The 6,000-nt window shown below is 41.0% G+C and overlaps 1 protein-coding gene across 1 annotated transcript in view; it reads left to right on the top strand.

The window, feature by feature from the left end:
• Nucleotides 1-528: 528 nt before the first annotated feature.
• The window catches only part of LOC116309636 (transmembrane protein 178B), a 31,827-nt gene continuing 26,355 nt past the window's right edge, over nucleotides 529-6,000 (top strand). Inside the window, exon 1 of the mRNA XM_031726303.2 lies at nucleotides 529-618. The gene's annotated coding sequence lies outside the window, so the exon portion shown is untranslated. The remainder of the gene's footprint in view (nucleotides 619-6,000) is intronic.

Below are 6,000 nucleotides of genomic sequence, written 5' to 3'. Positions count from 1 at the left end.
GATGGATGGATGGATTATATTTAGTTTTTATACACACTTGCCTTCCTGAACGTGAATTTAATTTGCTATTTTCCTCATAAGTAATGATATAATTTTTAGTTTTGAACAAGTATTTGACAGATTTCTAAAATATTTGTGCTTTCTTGTTTTTATGTTAGATGGTCTATCCAACACTGTGCTGTTATGAGTGCACACTGAGTGGCTCTCCTGATTGATTAGTTAATAGTTTTAGAACAACATAATTTTTCACGCAGCCATTGCGTTACCGCTGTAGTTTGTAGAGATGTTAAAAGAGTTTCTTCACCACTGACACAGGAAGCTCTTATTTCAGGGACGACACCTGATTGTGTGTCCACTGCAAACGCAGCCTCTCCAGCTGAATCACATCTGTGCTGAAGCTTCTGTTCAGTCTGTGTATCGTTAGAGTGAATGTTTGTGTAAATATTCTGTTTATAAAAACAAACAAACAAACAAACCATACAAAAACCTTTTGTTCCTTTGCAGGTTCCATTGCTCGGTGCTCCTACATCAAGTATCACTATTCCTCAGCGACGATACCCAAAAACCTCTCCTACAACATCACCAAGACAATAAGGCAGGACGAATGGCACGCCCTCCGTAAGTCTGCTACTTTTTTTTCCTTCTGAGACTTAAAATCCTTTCATTTTATGTAGAGATGATTTGGGTTGAGTACATTTGTTTTCTGTCCCTACCACGCAGTTACATGTTCATATTTACTAATGAACAGATTCAGAATTCTTCTGTCTCAATAATGACTTTACTGACTTTTCTCCCTTCAAATTACAGTTTCAGCCATTAATAATATTCAAAGGAAAAAGTGGTTAAAATGCAGGAAACCTCTACTACAATTAAACCTTAATTAAATCAATCAATGCATTATTATTTTTCCTTTAATTCATCAACACAGGTTCTCACTGCTGTTCTGCTGTTGACTAAGAGACAAATTGTTTTCTGAAATTTACTTCTGTGGGACAAAGTTCGCTGTAGATGAATCAAAGCAGGAGGTCCACCATGGCGCGCTCACTTCTTCCGTTCATCTGTTCACCACTTTGTTTTGGAACAAGAAATTCTATCCACTTTTGACAATAATCCAATAATTAAGGATTAATTAAGGACTGCTCAAAGAGCGGTCATCTGATTTTGGGGTATTTTCAGGGGGTTCTGTCTATTATTGTCGGGTCTTTACTTTAAAATATAAAACATGCTGAGGTGATTGTTGTTGTGATTTGGAACTAGATGAATAAAGTTAAAATTAACTGAAATACTAGAAACGATCTTTAACATCAGTGTCTCCAACAGCAGTGTGGTGACTTGTAGAGATTCAGTCACTAAGCCACTGAGCCAAATGGAAATACACTCAAACTATCAGTCTGAAGAGTCTTTACCTGTCAGGTGACAGAAAAGCTCTGCTCTGCTATAAAACCACAAAGGAGTGTCATCTTCACAACTTTGACCCTCAGATCTTTCTAGAATATGTTGAAGGTTGAAGCTATGGATGTATTTGCAATTTTCTTTTTATGTTATCTGAATAAATAGTTAGTGTGCATCAAGTTCTTGGACTTGCACCATAAATGACAGAATTTTATAAGAAATTGCAAAATTTACATGTAGAAACTGGAACTTCACCCACTGATTCAGTCCAATGTGAATGTCACTGCAAAACCATGAAAGAAAGAAGAAGAAACAGCCTCTGACATCCTGATGAAGGCAAGACAGCTAAAACACTGGACACAGCTAGCTAATGCTTAGACATTACACCGAAAGCTTAGTGCTCAGAGTTTTTCTGGCAAGGCCAACACTGCAGAATGATTGTTGACAGGAAAGTTCTAGTTTAATGCTTAATCTTCTCTAAATATGTTGACACAGTTTTTTGCTTTACAGTCATAACACACTGGTGTCGGGGTGGGGGGATAATGTGTTCTCAGGTTCAGGATCGGGCCTTTTGAAGACTTGCACAATCACTGACAGCATTAAAAGCTCTTAGGTTATATTATGTAAAGGTGTCTCATGCAACCAAAACATCTGTGAACATCGAGGCATGGACACTAGACTCCAGAAGGTGTCCTGTGGTGTGTGGCACCAGGACACAGGGCACATGGGACACCACTCACAGAAAACATCAAACTGTTCTTGATGTTTTTAAAAAAATGTTTTTCTGTAATATTTAATTTGTTATGTTTAGTATATTCTCTGTTACTTTGCAGTTTATGTTTTATTTACCCTGCAATGATAAAAATCCTGGTTCTGTAGTTGGTGTGGCCTTTTTGTGTCTTCCTCTGTGGTTGTTTTCTTGTTTAGCTTTGTATTTCCAGTCATTGCTGGTTGATGCACAAAGACAGCAGTAAAGTCAGTGTTACCGCAGACATTAGCTTTAGAACTGTAGTCCACTGTGAGATACAAGAGAGGCTTAAGTTGCAATTATAGGCGTAATCAGCACTGTGTGAACACATTTAGTTAAAATGTAACAAACATTCATTTACATTATAGTTCTGTGTTGCACTTACTTATAAATACAGTATATTTTCTGCAGTCAGTAGCAGATCCTCTGTTTGTTTTTCCATGTCTTTGGCAGTTCATGGCTTTACATTCTGCAGACTCAACTCTATCAAGTTTTAAGAGGAGATTATTGAGCCCAAATCATATTAGGCTTTTTAGTTGCAGCCGAGGACAAAAGCCATCACATTGGTCTCAATAAGGGAAATAGTGGATGTATCCAACATCTATAAAATGCACTGTAGGTTTGACTAACACACATAGAAATGGGATGGATGCATCTCATCTCTATTATCTTGGCAAAGACAAAGAAACATGTAGCTCATAGTTATGACAGGAAGGTCAAACCTTTCCAGTCCAAGATGTTTAATATCTTTACTTCAGTGACAGGTTCGGTGACTCGGTGAAATATGAGTGTGGTCCGATTCAACAGATGGACAGACAGTAGCTCAACTTGCCTACAAACCACTGGCTCAGTGCATCACAGTTAGTTGCATCTGGGGCTGCACAGCCGCAGACCTGTCAGGGTGTCCACGGCTGACAGTACCAACAGCAGGCACGTTTGCATCAGAACTGGACCACGGAGCAAGAGGGTATCTGGGTCTGATGAATCATGTTTTCTTGTACATCATATGTGTAGCTGGGCTGGGGTCGGCATTCATGAGCTTTAACATCACTCTGAGTTCTTCGCTAGCTTAGCTCTGGCATGCCGTCTCTGCAGATGCCTGTACAGATCCAAAGTTGTATTTGCAGTATAATGCGATTGTTTCCTGTGCGGACTTTCCACTTTATTAACGTACTCCTGTCCTTTTGTGCAATAAAAATAAAAGTCATCTCCATATGTCTGCTACTGAAAAGCGATATGTCTTTAACACGCCTGCACACAAACTGAAACCTGCACAGGAAGAAAAAAAACCTGTTTTACATATTTTATTTCTTTCTATCTGCCTGACATGCAGAGAACTGAAGAACCTTTGTAATGCAAGTAATGACATAATTGTAGCTGTAATGTAATTTTAGTACAGCAATACTTTACATTACTGCATTAATGAAAAATGTAGTGTGATCAAAGAAGCCCAACACTGCCAGCGAGTGGTGCTGAGGTTAGTAAGGATAGTCCATGATGGAGTTTGTTCAATGATTTCTTCTTCACCACAGCTTCAAAGGTGTCCAGTTAGCAGCCAGTCACAGACCAGCTTCTCTGGTCTGTTTATTCAGTTTGTTGATGTCACCAGCTTTGATTCTGCCTCCCTAGCAGACTACAGCAAAGCACACTCCACTTGCCACAGCGAACTCATTGGAAATCTTCAACATTTTGCTTCACATGTTGAAGGATCTGAGGTTACCGAGGAAATAGAGCCTGCTCATTCCCTTATGCAGCCTGGGTCTTGCAGTGCAATCAGTGTAGATGTAGAAGCACCTTGAGGTGACTGTTGCTGTGATTTGGTGGTTTACCCTGGTACCTGTACTCCTCCATCACATCAGCATCCGGTCCCAGGATAGAGACAGGCCGTGTAATTGTTGTCTTCCTTCTGAAGTTGATCATCATCTCTCTGGTCTTATATACATTCAGAAGCAGACGATTTCTCGCAGACAACTCCCTAAAATCATCCACTAGCTGTACTGCTCCTCCTGTTCCCCACTAATACTTTCAACCACTGCAGAATTAATAGAGCATTTCTTCATGTTGCATGACCCAGAGCCATGAAAGTTCGAGGTGTACAAAGTGAAGAAGAATGAAAGCAGCACTGCCTCTCGTGCAGCTCCTGTACTCCACATCTTCAACTCAGACATGCCCAGTTTTTTCAGTACTGTCAGGCACATAGTAATCCATGTTTACAGACATTTCTTGTAGCTTTTCTCTTTTTTCTTTAGCTCTATGTGCAAAACTACTGCAGCTGGTGGCGTGCCTCAGTTGCTGGGTGATTCTTATTCACCTGGGGTCCTGTCCATGGCTTGTGGTGGGAGTGCTGGTCTTGGCTGCCCGTTGCCTTTGGTCCGCCGCTCTTGCCACTGGCCATCAGGGCTCCGTGTGAGTCCTCCATTTTCCTTTGTCATTGTCACTGGGACGGACGGCCTCAGGTCAGTAGTCTTGGGGACTGTGACAGGCGTTACCTGCTGTCCGGCAGCTGAGTACTCTAATGAGTATTTGTAGCAGCTTTGCTTTCACCATGAGATTATTAATACTGGCTGGACTTGGTAGGAGTAAAGTATGTGTGTGAATTAGACAGATGGGCGTGTTTGCACCTTTCTAACATCATCATGAACAATAAACAGCTTAAAGTTGAACAAATTCTGTTTGTTGATGGGCCAATCTTTGTTTTATATAATTAAAACACAGATTGGCCCAAGCATACATATCTATGTGCAGCCTGTCTCTGGAAGTGAAAGACCAGCTACTGCTCTTAACAGCTGAGTAACCCCACTTCATCTCAGACTTTCTAGGCTGTTTGGTCAGCAGGCAAAGTTTAATAGTTTTCTGTTCATCTTCACAGATGTCAACAACCAAATCCACCCACACTGCCTGAGGCCTTGTATGGATTAAGTAAGAATGACAACGTAGCCTCGACTTTCATCAAGTGTGTGAAATTGAGCTCAGGCTGGGCTGACAATTTCTTTCACTCCTATTACATAGATTTAAGGAAACAGTGGGGTGACACTGACAGCGCTTCAAAGACTCGAAGATGAACATGTTACTCATTTGTTTCTGTCAGTCAAACAAAGCTGCAGTGACTCGCAGCAGAACTTGTGCAGCTGAGAACCAAAAAGCCTTTTTCTGTTCCTGCTGAACATCAAAGCAGCAGCAGAGCGAACAGAATATCCTTTCTTTCCATCAATGCTAGGACGTGTTTTCATGCTGGAGCTCAGGGATTTCGTTTCTTCAAAAAGAATAACAAGCTGTAGAAAGCTGCCAATGAGTGACAGTGTACCATCCAAGACAGCGGCTAAAGGTTGTGGCTGAAGCTAATTGTTCACCAGGCAGCCACTCCCACTCAGTCTTATTGCACTGATATCGTAGCTGCAGTTGGTAATTATGCGGTGGAAGCCCTGCGAAAAGATGACAGGGGTTTTACTCATTCAGAAGCATTGGTTTACTGCTATTTAAAACATTCAGGCCACTGCTTTTGGACTTGTAAGCTGAGGAGGTGTAACCTGCATCCGTGCACTTCATCACTACTCCCACATTAACAAACAGAGATTGCCTCCCTCAGCATTTGGCTTATACAGGAAATTAAGTCATCCACGGGACTCTGTGACTCTGTGTTTGTGGAAACCAGTACACACCATTTGATATCAAGTTATGTTTATCTATGTAGACAGGTTTGTCAACAGCATTGGTGTGAGTTGGGTATCTGTCTCTCTGCCAGTTGTTGACGTCACTGTCCAGAATATGTTGGTGTTTCTAAGGTACAGCATGTAAATGAAATTTCCGTTGTTGCCTGGTCTTTTACTGTTTATGAGATGAGATGATGAGAGAGCCTTTAT

The sequence above is a fragment of the Oreochromis aureus genome, linkage group 17 (assembly GCF_013358895.1).
Source record: "Oreochromis aureus strain Israel breed Guangdong linkage group 17, ZZ_aureus, whole genome shotgun sequence".
Lineage (NCBI taxonomy): Eukaryota > Metazoa > Chordata > Actinopteri > Cichliformes > Cichlidae > Oreochromis > Oreochromis aureus.
Note: the sequence above shows the minus strand (reverse complement) of the source record. Positions and strands in the feature narration are given on the sequence as shown.